General features: G+C 39.6%; 1 protein-coding gene and 1 pseudogene across 5 annotated transcripts in view; both read left to right on the forward strand.

Moving 5' to 3' along the window:
• The first annotated feature begins 483 nt into the window (after positions 1 to 483).
• Positions 484 to 1,243, forward strand: LOC123827367 (annotated as a pseudogene).
• A 3,254-nt stretch (positions 1,244 to 4,497) lies between these two features.
• The window catches only part of AGTR1 (angiotensin II receptor type 1), a 48,884-nt gene continuing 39,593 nt past the window's right edge, over positions 4,498 to 13,788 (forward strand). The window contains exon 1 of one of the 5 annotated variants that reach the window (XM_045852034.1): positions 4,498 to 4,774. The gene's annotated coding sequence lies outside the window, so the exon portion shown is untranslated. Of the gene's footprint in view, positions 4,775 to 4,801; positions 4,948 to 6,695; positions 6,822 to 7,113; positions 7,231 to 13,788 lie in introns of those variants that run through there. The other 4 variants (XM_045852033.1, XM_045852035.1, XM_045852036.1 and 1 more) reach the window with 4 other exon arrangements.

A 13,788-nucleotide genomic window follows, 5' to 3' on the forward strand; every position in this document is an offset into this window, starting at 1 on the left:
AATCTTTACAAGTTCTTGAGTGTTTTTATCATGAAAGGGCATTGGATTTTTGTCAAATATGTTTTTCTGATTTATTAAGATGATCCTGTAGTTTTTTGCCTTGGTTCTATTGAAATGGTATATTACACCAATTGATTTTGGTAAAATAATTTTGCATTTCTGTGAAAAATCTCATTTGGTGGTGGTATATAATCCTTTTTTACATGTAACTGGATTGACTTTCTATCATTTTGTTGAGGATTTTATATACATTCATAAGAAATATTTGGCTGTAGTTTTCTTTCTCCTGAGGGTGACTGACAGCATGACTTGGAACTAATGCTGCTTCTTTTTTTCTTGGAGTTTATGGACATGCACCCACCCCATGGGCTGAGAGACTGAGCCCCTCTGGTATCCCAAGGTCCACCCTCCAGCAGGGACCCAGTTGTGTCCCTAAGGACTTGCCCCTGAGCAGGTTGGAGGTTAGGCGGTGGGCTGGGCACCATGGAGGCCCTTACCCACTTCACCAAGCAGACCTAGGGCTGGGACTGGCACTTCAGAGCCACTCAGTACACATGTGTATTGCTTAGATATGTGTTAGAGCCAAAGCAGACAAAGAAAAGGTGGTAATGAAGCTCTAGAAATGGGAGTATAGTCTGAGCACTGGCCGTTAAGTGATTCGGACTCAGTAATTTGGTATGAGCTGTACAGGCTACTCAGCAGAGCATTCATGCCATGGACCTGGTGTTCCGCTTATGCCTAACATTTGCCAACCTGAACCTGAACCCTGTGGTTTATTTCATCTGCGATGCCCTCCTCTGGATGAGGAGCATAGGGCTGGCCTCCAGCATTAACAAAGAGAAAAGACGAATGTGGGCCACAAGCCATTACTTACCATTCTCTCTTGCTGAGCCTGGTGGGGGGATCTGTATGAAAACTCCCTGAAGATGGAACAGGTCACATAGGCCAGGGCAAAGAGGAAGAAGTCACCCTCCAAGGATCATCTGGGATATGGTACAGCCCATGAGGAAACGGAATGGCTCCAATCCTTTCTCCTACTTTATTCCAATCTCTGAGTAGTCATCCTCCCTTGCTCCTGGACACAGTGAAGAACCTCTGTGATATTCTGAATCCCTTGGACCAGCTGGGGATCTGTAAGTCCAAACCTGGCATCATTGGACTTGGAGGTCTTGTGTCCTCCGTAGCAGACACCATCACCATGGCCTAGCCTCACATGAGGCTGAAGACTCCTACCTCTTTGTGAAACAGATGTTTGCACTGGGCACAGACCACAGTCATACTATGCTAAAGACTTGTTCAGGAGAGCATGTAGGGCCTGGTATATGAGCAGAGGTCAGGCCAAGAATGGAGACAAGGAAAGCATGAAGATTTACATATATATTTTGTAGTGCTGGGGTAACTTCTGAATTTCTGAGTACTTTCCTTTCATTTAACATTCATTGAGCTTTCTTATGCACATAGTAAGAGCTTAATGTTTGCTGAATGAATAAAAATTGAAAGAAAAAAGATTTTTAAAGATTTTATTTATTTTTTATTTTTAGAGAGAGGGGAAGGGAAGGAGAAAAAGAGGGAGACAAACATCAATATGTGGTTGCTTCTTCAGTGGCCCCCACTGGGGACCTGCCCTGCAACCCAGGCATGTACCCTGACTGGGAATGGAACTGGCAACCCTTTGGTTCACAGCCCACACTCAGTCCACTGAGCTACACCAGCCAGGGTGAAAAAAAAAATTTAAAGGCTTAAAATGACAAGTGCACAATAAATACAGAAACCTTTGAGCTGTGTGCCTCATTGTTTTGCACGATTACAGCAGGTTTGATTCACAGCACTCAGATCCAGTAGAGGCCGCTTCCTCCACAGAGGCTACTGCTGGGATCTGGGAGATGGGCCTAAAGCCTCTTAAATTGCTTGCCCTAACATCACTGCACTCCTGTCTTTCCTCTGTCTGGAGGTGGGATCAGAAACTCATCAGGCACCTTTAAGTATAACTTGTGTCTTTAGTTAATGCAATGACTAAGCCAAAAATCAAAAGCAGTTAGAAAGAACTTGAGATAAAAATAATGTGGAAGGTCACAATGGGTACCCATGGGTAGCCTGTGATGAGGAAACTGAAGTTTAAAAACAAGGACCTATGCACCCCAATATTCATAGCAGTATTATTTACAATAGCCAAGTGCTGGAAACTGCCTAAGTGCCCAATAGTAAATGAGTGAAACAAAAAACTGTTGCATTTACACAATGGAATACTACGCAGCAGAAAGAAAGAAGGAACTCCTAGCCTTCATGACAGCATGGATGGAACTGGAGAGTGTTATGCTAAATGAAATAAGCCAGGCAGTGAAAGACAAATACCATATGATCTCCCTATAAGTGGAACCAATCAACAAAACAAACAAGTAAGCAAAATAGAACCAGAGACGTGGAAATAAAGAACAAACTGACAGTTTGACCAGAGGGGAGAAAGAAAGGGGATAGTGGGAGAAAGAAGGGGAAGGGTCAAATCAAGGAACATGTATAAAGGACTCATGGACAAAGACAACGGGCAGGGGAGAGAGGACTGAATGGTGGGTATGGCAGGGAAGAGTAATGAGGGAAATAGTGGGGACAACTATAATTAAATAATAATAAAAATTAAAAAAAAACACCACTGGGGCCAGAATCTCATTCCTCTGATTCTCAGTCCAGCGTTCCTTCTGTGATATTTCACTGCCTTTTTGGTGGAGTGGGAGCAGAGGACTCTCCAGAATTTCTGTGCAAGAAGCCTCTTTGAGAACCTGTTGATTAGTGGTTTCTATTTTCTACAAAAATTAAAACTCTATTTAGACGTATCAGCTAGATTGTTTTATGTAAAGCTATATAACAATTTGGGCATTCCCATATTAATGTTCATCACAATTTGTGCAATCATAACAGTGGAAAATTGTAACAGTGGAAAATTGTAACCCACCCTACCATTCTTTTGACATCATTTCTATAAGGGCTGACTCTGACTAAATGTAGCTTATAGAGGGGAACAGCATGTTTGTATAAGAAGCCTAGGAACTAACTTCAAAAGACATAGCTCTGGGAGTTTTGCTGACCTTCAACCATGGGGCCAGGACGATGTGTAGCTGAGATGATGTGAAGCCAGGATGACTAAACCAGGATGCTTTACACTGGACCATCACTTGCCTTATAGGAATGGACTGTGCTCATCTGCATGTAGAGAACTTTGCAACTCCCTCCCTTGGTCTCTTCTGTTCCCCTCCCCCTCCTTATAAAAACCTCTGCCCCCCACTGAGAGGTGGAGATGATCTTTGATATGTGAGTCCCCCATCTTCCCAGGAGATGGACTCTGTGCCATGAGTCCCCATCTTCCAGACTCTGGCATCTGCGGATAAACCACTCTTCTTTACATCAGCACCAGCTCCTTGAGTACTGGCTTTCATAGCAGCAGGCAGCCAGATGTGCTTCTGGGCACACAACTAAGTTTCACCAATACTGTGAATGTGGGAGGGTTGCAATTTTCTATGGTAATTCAGACCTCATATGTGTAGGGTAGTTGGGAAGGTAGAAAGAGCTATAGGGGCTGGTTTGAAGGGGTCATCTCTAAATTAAGTAGAGGCCACTTACTCCTGTTCCTACTTTTTATGTTGTGTGTTAGGTTCTTATTTGTGATGGCAGATCCTTTAATTTGAAGGAAGTGAGGTAGTCAAACAGGGTATCAGCCCTACCAGCAAAGCCATTGGGTGTATCTGGGTGGAAATGAGAAAAGAAGTGCACACTAAATAAATTTCCCATAAACGTGATTGACCTTCTTAAAAAGTAGACTAAGGTCCTTGATTCTTTATTTTTAAACTGGTCAGTCAAGATACAAGATTTGAGAAGGCCATCTTTGGAACTTGAAGAGAAATGAAATGTGCTAGATCAACATAAATAAAAAGTTTAAACAACTATTTTTACTTTGTCGAGATCCTGTACTGTAATAGAGTAAATGATCTCTAATTAAAGTTTCCAGACAAAACTGAAAAAATAAGAGTTCATGAAGAATTTTGATCATATTTTATATTTTTAATTTTTATATATACACACACATTTGTAATGCAATTCTGATAGTATGGCCAATAGGAGAAAAAATTCCACCCTTTCACTCTGTGACTCTGAAATAAATCACTGGGCTGGGTCTACGATCCACAACGGCAATGCCAAAGTTTTAGTTACAGGAGAGAGATAGAAGTTCCCTAATGCAGCCTTAAAAGTTTTCGAAGTTTGTTGTTGTTGTTTTAAGTAGAAGAATATTAATCTCAGCGTGAACGGCTGCTCTTATCCCCCCATCTCTTTTCCTTTTCTCGACCTTTCCCCTATGCGGATTCTGGGCCAGGTGGGCACAGACCTAAAGGTGACTCTGGGGATAGCTGTGACATTATCCCTCTTCCGTCAGCATCTAGAGAGGAAGGGGGTTGGGCCGAGAGGGTCTCCTGGGGCGGGTTGGAGGAGGAGGGAATGCAAAACAGAGCCTCGCCCCGGGAACCCACGGCGCAGCAACGCCCCACCCTATAAATTCGGAGCTTCCTTGTCTCGGAAGATTCCAGCGCCTGTCAGCCAGGCCCCCAAGCATTGGAGGCTGAGTGTCCGAGAGGGCGCAGAGCTGGCAGCTCTACCCGGCCGGCGGCGGCGATTGCTGAGTACCAGTCCGACTGACCGAGAGCAGTCCCGACGCCGAAGCGGCGCGCAAAAGCCCCGCACCAGTGCCACTCGCTCGCGGCCCGACGTGCGCGCAGCGCCCCAGGCGCCGGTGAGTGGGTGCGGACTGCCGGACAGGCTTGGGGCGGTGGGGCGGGCGTGGTCTGTTTCTCACTAAGGAGCCCTAACGGTGGGCGCTGTGCCTAGAGAGGCTCGAGGACCACGGAGAGCGAGTGTAGTTCGGGTCGGCGCCCACCCGGACCTGGCCGCGCATCCCCATATCAGGTGAGGGGCGCATCTGAGTTGAGAGGGTTGAATTTGAGCTTGTTTGCCGCGTGACCCCCAAATTTCATTCCTGTTCGGTCAGACACTTCCAGCTACAGGCAAGAAATCTCTAAGTGGGATGGCACCAAGTAAACTTTCTTCCGGAGGCTTTTAGCTAACTCCTGTCTTTTAACCGTGACCTGAGCGGCAACCAGCATGACTGCCGGGCGTCCACTTATTTCAGTTATGCTATATCTCAGGCGAAGATACAGGGATCCCCATACGCCCCCTCTGCTTCCCAGGCGATGGCCTTAACCTGCTCATCTTCCCTCCCCCTCCCTGCAAACCTTAGCAGTGGGCCTTTGGCACTGACCCCGCCCCCGCCTGGGGCAAACTTTCCCACCTTAGGGTGCCCTTTAATTCATCACATTGGAGAAGAGAGAAGCCCGGACATTTCCACACCTTTATCTCCACCGCCTTGGCCAGTGCATATTTGTAACAGGGTCAGGATTTTATCTCTCTATCTAGCCTCTCTATCTAGCACCCTGTTTTCCAGTTCTCTTAACCTTCCAGTCCTGGACTCCACAGGGCCAGCTGCTAAAGTCTCTGACAGACCTCACCAAGTCTTTCCCAGAGTGTCTCCTGCCCCGTTGTTTCTGGGCGGGGTTAGACACCTGACTGTAGAATCCACCCGGGGCATCTTTACCAAATCTTGGTTTGCTGATGGCGTCATAAGTATCAAAACCCACTACTACACTCGGGAGCCCTCTCTCATGGCAAAAGTCTGGGTGCTGTCTCCCCTGGGAGCACTTTTGGGATTCGGCTGCGTTTATTTCTAGTGTCATTCCAGAAGGAGAAGAACAGTGAGAGGTCAAGCAATCTGGCACCTTGCTGTTTCATGTTTTTAACTTTGCAGAACAACTCGTATCTCCCCAGGAAGGAGCCTCATCCCCAACATGCTTCTCTTGGTGGTTATTACCACCTGAGAGGCCTGGCTTTCCAGACATCTATTCCCCTGAGCATGAGCTATAACCCCCTATAAGTGTTCTCTAAAAAAGAAATCACCTGTTTCCCTTGTCTCTTGTAGTGTTTCCTTAGCTCTAATGGCTCCCATGGATAAACCCTCCTCAAGTGTGATGGATCCCACCATCCTTCCTGGCAGGCAGTAGCCGGGGCAGGGAAGAGGCTCCCACCTTAACTAGTTGTGTGGTGTTTGGATCTGAACCTCAAGTCCTGCCCATAAAGTTCCCTTCAGTGATAAAATTCTTTGATTCCTTTTGTTTCTTAATTATTGCTTGAAAATAAGTCTAAAATAATTAACCTTTCAGCCCATGTGTGGCATTTTAAAAACTGTCAAAATAACTCTCCTGGTAAATTATCTGCTCTGGAAAATCAGTAGGTTTTCCAGAGCTGCCTCCAAGTGTCCATCCCACAACTTGGGGTTTGCAGTTCCTAAAACCCAGCTTGAGAGTCGGGGAATGGCCCCAAGCTGCTAAGTCTCAACATTTGCTCAAGTTTCCTGATTATTAGTGTTAAGTCTGTTGTCTACTCTGCCTTCCCGTTTTTGTCCTGACATCATTGGTCTTTGCGCCCGTTACTTGGCCTTGATTTCTGGCTTGACTCTTCTTTGACCTTAAAATGAATCAACTGTTCGTTCCATCATCCAACTCAGAAGAAAATTGGTTTTCTTCCAATGGTTCCACTGATGCCAAAGAAGACTCATCTTTGAGATTTAGAAAGTGTCTTTCATTCACTATTGCTTCAGAAGTGCTCTGCATCCCAAAAGCTCTGAGCTTAAATCTTTCCCATCACTCTTAAACCCTGGCTCAGTGTTCAAAAAGGACAGAAGTGTGGATTTTTCAGTTTTCTTATTTGGGGTGTTTTTCTAGTTTGAGGTAAGAATGGTGTTTGTGTTTATGATATTCTTTTTTTGTTGCTGTTTATACTGTTGTTGTTATTACTATGACTAATTATTTGCCCTGTGCTAGAAGGAAAATAATGAAAGAAAATTTAATTTGCTGCTTACCCAAAGGCAAGGTAAAATACCATTTCAAACTCAGTTTAAATGCATGATGCATGTCTCCTATAGCTTTGTCTGTGCTGTCACAGTGTCCTTTTCAAGCAACTGCCTGAGAGTTGCTGTATCTTGCTTTCAAATTTGTTACAGGGACCAAGAGTGATTCCTATCACACTTGTATGCTTGGGCTGCCCAATGCCGGCTTCAGCCTTTCTCCCCATGCTCAATGGTGGACCTCATCCTTTTCCCACTCAGTCATGACTAGGGAATGCCAGAGAGCCTCCCAAGTAGGTGAGAAAATTAAGAATTTTATTTAGAAGTTTAAAGTAAATCCAAGTGTTGTAAAGATTCAAATGCTGTCTTAAAGACACTGGAAATAAACAAATAGAAAGCCAGAGCAACAAAATATGACCAAGTATCCAAGGCCAGGTTAGGAACACTTTTCTCCCTTGTTCTCCCAAACTGGACATACCAACCTTTAAACTCTTGCTTTGGAAAATGCTTGTAATTTTTATTCAAAATAGACTTCTGTTTCAGAATTGCCTAAAGTCATTGGATTACATGGTTCGTGTTTCTTTTCACATAGTTACCTATTGAAAGTCTGCTGAAACTCCCATAAGCAAAAGTAAATTTTATTTCATTTCTAGTGTAAATTTAACAGTCACTTTATACTTTCCATTTTACTCATGATATGAATTTTTCTACCAAAAATCAACTTTTCAAAGACTTAATATATAAAGCCATTTTAAGTTAAGTAGTATCTATAGGGATTTAAGGTAATATTGAACTGATTTGGTAAGTGCTGTTATCTTATTAAAGCTCTAAAATATAATGCTTCAATCACAGTAAAAAAAAATCTAGAGACCTGTGTATTTGCCAGATGTTTCATTAGTTAGTGATTACTTTAATGTCAAATTTGACAACTGAAAATAGAAAACAAAGTGCGTATTTAGAATAGTCATGAAAATGACAGGTGAATCTTGCTCTTAGCTCTGGTTGTATTCACATTAAAGTTTTGCTATTTGACTTCGATTCTCTTCACAGTGGATGACCATAGGGGAAAAATTCCCTTGAGTGTGAAAACCAAAATATCCTTTCAAGATATTTCATTAACAAAGAATTCACTATATACTATACTGTATGGTTGCTTTATTTTACATTATTCTTATAGCTCAATTTAGATTTTTTTCTTCTGTTTGGTTTCTAAAATAAATGCATCATAGAAATAAATATCTAGAATCGGCCAGCTCTTGTTAGAGTTTCCTTCCTATACCCAAGAATACTTTAAATCGTGTTGTTAGTCTCACATTTAATTTTCTAACATTTACAAATTTGGAAAATGGGTAAGAAATGGGTATGCTTGTTTTTCATAATCTCATTATGCCTTTATATTTCAAGTCCCAACTCTAAATGTTCTTAAATTTTTAAATCATAGAATTAATAATCATTCAGTTTGAGTCAACTTTTACGGGATTCCTTGTTCATTTTATACATATGTAAGCTGCTTTGTTTTTTCACCAAATAATGTTAAAATCTTATTTAGATCAATAGATTTAAAAACTTTGAATGGTTAACTTCAGAGTAAAATATTAGAGAATTACACATAGGGTGTACACTTTTTAAGAGAGTCTATGAGAGCCAAATTTGCTCTCTAAGTTTTCTTTAGATATTTTCCATTTTATATTAATCAAAGTCTTCTTGGAAAATGGAGAATTATATTGATGGAATATATCAGTTATAGTATCAACAATAGCAGAAGATACTTACAGAGGGAATACTATGGAGCTAAGAGATATTAAGCCCTGCAGACACACCAAAGTAGAAAATGATCTTTGTCCTAGAAAAATGTTGGTCAAGCTAAGTACATATTTAGATAAGGTTTCTCCAATCATTTCAATGCCACTGGGGTGGGGAACCATTTAAAAACAACTGTCAGACCAGGTGGAATGTCTAGTGTGGTCACATTGTTTGATTCCAGCCACTTCCACAATAACCACAAAAGCTTTTCCCTCCTCATGGGATTGTATAACTCCTTCGATGGCATGGACCACATCCCATGCCTCCTTGCATTCTATTACTAAATGCTTCACAAGTCGCTTGCCTTTTTGTCATTTCATTGTTTTCTGCTAAAGCTAAAATGCTAAATACATTTTCAGATCCCTGCATTTTAGATGAGAAATTTTAGAAAACATTTTTCTAATCTTATTTAAGTATATTATTCTGGTATAATACAATGACTTAAAATTGATGCTTTAGCCTTACTAATTGGGGAGCTAAGTTAAATTAATACCAGTTTTTTATCTAAACTGGTAATGGCAAAGGTCAAGTAGAGGAAAGAGTAAGAAAAAGAGAAATGAAAAAGAATAAAATGTTGATATAGGAAGTCAGTAATTCTTAAGGTATTAGGGAACAAGTAAGGCAAGCATATTACAATCATGTGAGGAATATTTTAAATCTAATACATGTTATCTGCACTTTTCTTTCTGCTCCTTCCCCCACTGGACCACAAATTAAGAGCAGCCATCCACAATTACCTTGGGTATCAAGGTCCCCAGACCAGCATCATGGACATCACCTAGGGGCTTTCTAAGGGTACAGAATCTGAGACCCCACTTAGACCCATTGAATAAGAATCTGCATTTTAACAAGATCCCCAGGGGACTCGAATGCACATTAAAGTTAGAGAAGTACAACAACCTATGCCTTGTTGAGAATGTTTCTAGAGCTTATTTTCTTGGATTTTTAAATAAAGCCAACCGCACATAAAATGTGTCAAACACAATGTCCAGCCTTTAAACATGTTTTATTTAATCCTGACAGCATCTGTATAAGATATTCACTGCTTGTTCCTGATTTTGTAGATTAGGACACTGAGTAATGAGAAGATAAATAGCCCACCCCAGTGCAGTAACTGGTAATGTTTTAAACACAGGAAAACTGATTGCTGCGCTCTTGGCCGCCACCCCACTATTGGCTCTACACTATGCTGCCTGCTTTTTAAGGCCAACGGGTTATTCGAGAATCCATTTAAAGTTTTAATTTGAAATCAAGTTCTATTTCCCTCGTGGGAAAAAGAAGATCTTTCCATTTTAATTATAACATTTGTCTGCCATCTTACATTTAAGTACAATAATGAAGAATTCGAGAAATTCCTTCTTTAGTTGGGAAATAAATACTAAAATTATGCCAGCCCATTATTTAATATTTAAGGTCTGCTTTCTCTAGATTTTCCCTACCTTAACTAAACTTTTCTTTTACTTTTGGTGTTCTGATGTTATAAAAAAAAGTTCTTTCTTGAACAGTACATTCCTTACATATATAAACTCTTCATTCCAACTCAAATTATAGATCATATTTTTAACTTTTAAAAAATATATAAGCAATTATTTACAAACTGTAATTGAATATAGTTGCTAACCAGTCAGTCTGCAAGCAAGAGGTAACTTATTTTAAGCCAGCAACTCCACGAATGCTTCAGTCTCTGAATGGTTTCTCCCAGGGCACGTAGATTGTCTGGCAGTTAGCAGCCGGATCTGGGCAAATGTCTGTCGTTTCGCCAGGGGCTTGCTGATGTTGCTCAAGAGACTGAGGTGACTCTGGGTTCCTTGTGATCATATTTGAGAGGTGAGATGTGTCACCAGTACTGAGCAGATACAGTTTTCTCAGTAATAAAGGGACACATCCTCGGGAGACAATTTCATTAGCTGCTTGGATCTAGAACTTTAGATACACAGGCAGCACAAACAGTAAGTCATCTAACTTGTAAGTGACCAGTTAAGTCAAAACCAAGGGGAAGGAGCGTCCAGGAGACTGCTGCAGGGGGCAGGTAGTGTTTCTTACCGCTGATACATTACACAATGCCAGTAATCCTCTTATGGCTCTTTAGAATCCTGCTAGTCTCATTAAAGCCAAATATTCGTGACTGTGGCTGAGTATAATATGCAGCAGGTTTTTTCTAGACAAATTGGGGGAAAAAACCTCACAACAATTCTTCTACTAAACTTCATACATTTGCAAGTTTATCATCACATATACTTTCTTCACATTTTGAACAAATTCTTCTTGTTACCCAATTCAAATGTGTTGTAAAAGATTCTAAATCTACATGGTATACGCTTACAATGAGAGTGTTCCATTAGCCCAGCTTTAATATTCTAACTCTTTCAAATCAAATGATGTCACTTCACATAAAAGGCATTATACCATGTTCTCTCCAGCTTTTAACCTGCACACAATTAATAGCAGCCACTTTGTCAGGAATGAAAAAGAATCTGATGTGATCACTACATAATAATTTCTTGAATGTGTTTGATCTGCTAAGTTAACAGAATGAATTTTCGAGAGAAACACAAATCTATCTCTATTTTTTTAAATTTCCATTAGGTTAAGCCACGTGATAGAGCATTATAAAGCCATAAAATATTTATATAAAGATATATTTGATATAATGTATTTTAAAATATTTAATGACAAAGAAAGGCCATTGTAAGTGAAAAAGCAATGTGTGAAACACAATCCTGAGTGCGATCCAGCGTGTGTGTGTATTTGGTAGATGCTTGTCAAGGTGCCATTAAGGTCTCATTTCGGTCACTGGTGTTATAATGAAAGTAATTGAGGTATATTAGCACAAATTGTGAGTCATAATCTCTGATACATTTTTAAATGCCTGCATCTTTGTAGAACAGATAACAAAGATTAGGAAAAATATATAACAAATCTTAAAAGCTTTTGAGGGTTATTAAGATCAAGGCTAAGATCAAAAGTGACTTTTTTCGTTCCTTTTTTATATGCTTTCAAAATTTCCAATAATAACCTCTATTACTTTTATACTTTTTACTTCCTGTTTGTCTCGGAATTTCCATTACTTGCCTTCTAGCCCACTCTAGACTTCAGATCTTAGACGACCACTATTAACTCTCTGAAGGATGATACTGATACATCTGACCCTGTCTCTAATTTTTACCCCTGAAGGGTACACTGGCCCCTTACAAGATTCCACAGAATTCACACCATAGTAACATTTTATAGGATAAATCATCTTATGGGAAAGTTCTTTTGCTATAACAACAAAACCACCATGAAATAGGAATCTGAAAATAGATCCTTCTAATGCCAAAATTCTCCTATACAACAATGCTTTGGTAACGTTGATATGTGTTCTTTAAAAATATATATAGCCTATTCAGCTTTAAAAAATTTCTTACATAAAATAACCCCAAATCCACAAGGAAAAAATTGATAAAGTTGCCTACATAAAAAAAATTAATGGCTGTATAGTAAAAACACCATAAAGTAAAAGATAAACAGGAACTTGGAAAAGCAATTTGCCACATATTACATGTAAAATGCCAGTTTCCTTAACATAACATGAGCTCTTTAAAATAAGAAACAATGAACAACCAGCTTGAAAAATGAGCAAAAGCCATGACTGGGCAAACTTGTAGGAGAATAACTACATAAAATAAGAAAGGAAAAAGGAACTCAGTCTATTTCATAACTAAAGAAATGCAAATCAAGCAAATACCTACTTTTTTACTTATCCTGAGGAGAAAAAAATCTAAGATTTGAGGAAAGCCAGATTTTTGATATCATAAATTAACTTTTATAGAAAGCATTTTGTAAGTATCTTTCAAAATCTTAATGTAAAACTAATTTAGTGTAATAATTCAATAATTATTCAAATAAGTACAAATAAATACAATATATATTCAAATAAGTACAAAAATGTATATGTATAGATATAATCATTGAGGCAATTTTTTAAGCAGCCAAAAATGGAAATTGAAAAGCAAAAGAAAAAACTTAAGGTCTATTAATAGAGGGCTGGTTAAGTAAGTTACCATTTATCAGTGTAACACCGAGTATCAGTGCAATGATGAGTATACTCATCAAAATGAATGAGGTAGATTTACATATGTTGATGTAGAAAGTTCTGCTAGCCATGTTAAGTTAAAAAAAATAAAACAGAGTAGAATAGTATGATGTTAGTATGATATGTAAAATGAAAAAAGCATTAATATACACATTTATATTCATGTAAATACATTTTTTAAATATTTTATTTATTTTTAAAGAGAGGGGAAGGGAGGGAGAAGGAGAGGGAGAGAAACATCAATGTGTGGTTGCCTCTCATGCACCCCGACTGTTCCTGGCTTGCAACCCGGGCATGTGCCTGGGAATTGAACCGGCAACACTTTGGTTTGCAGGCTAGCACTCAGTCCACTGAGCCACACCAGCCAGGGTGCATGTAAATACATTTTTTAAAAGTCCTAAAAAGACATATAAGAAACTATTAGTAAGAAGTATCTCTGGGAAGTGGATCCAGAGAGACAAATAGAGAGGGCTAGGAGACATGTACTTTTATATTCTACTTACCTGTAACTTGACTCTTATATCACATGCAGGTATTACTTCTCTGAAATATAAAAACAGAGATTTTTAAAATTATATTTTTGAAACTATGGTTCCATAACACTTGTATAAGCTTTATGTTAAAATTAATCATTTGTCAAAGTTTTACTAGATTCACAAGTAAAAATCTCATCTATTATATTTCTTATATTTAGTAGCTATGTCTACAGAAGTGTCTACACATAAAATTACACTTTTTACCCCACAATATTCTATTTCTTCTCGTGTTTATCTACTGGGTGTAGGGGAAGGTGCTGACTAGAAGCAGAGGAGGATGAGGCCCCCTGACAGTGCAGCCTGACTCTGTACAAGGAAAAATGTGTCCTTGATGGGGACCAGATGATTTCATTCCCTCCAAACACATTCATGAGATGTAGTGCTAATGCTTACTCTGTAAACTAAAAAAATAAAAACCTAACCATATTCAGTGAATC

The sequence above is a fragment of the Phyllostomus hastatus genome, unplaced genomic scaffold (genome assembly GCF_019186645.2).
Source record: "Phyllostomus hastatus isolate PE091 unplaced genomic scaffold, TTU_PhHast_1.1 phas_contig_86, whole genome shotgun sequence".
NCBI lineage: Eukaryota > Metazoa > Chordata > Mammalia > Chiroptera > Phyllostomidae > Phyllostomus > Phyllostomus hastatus.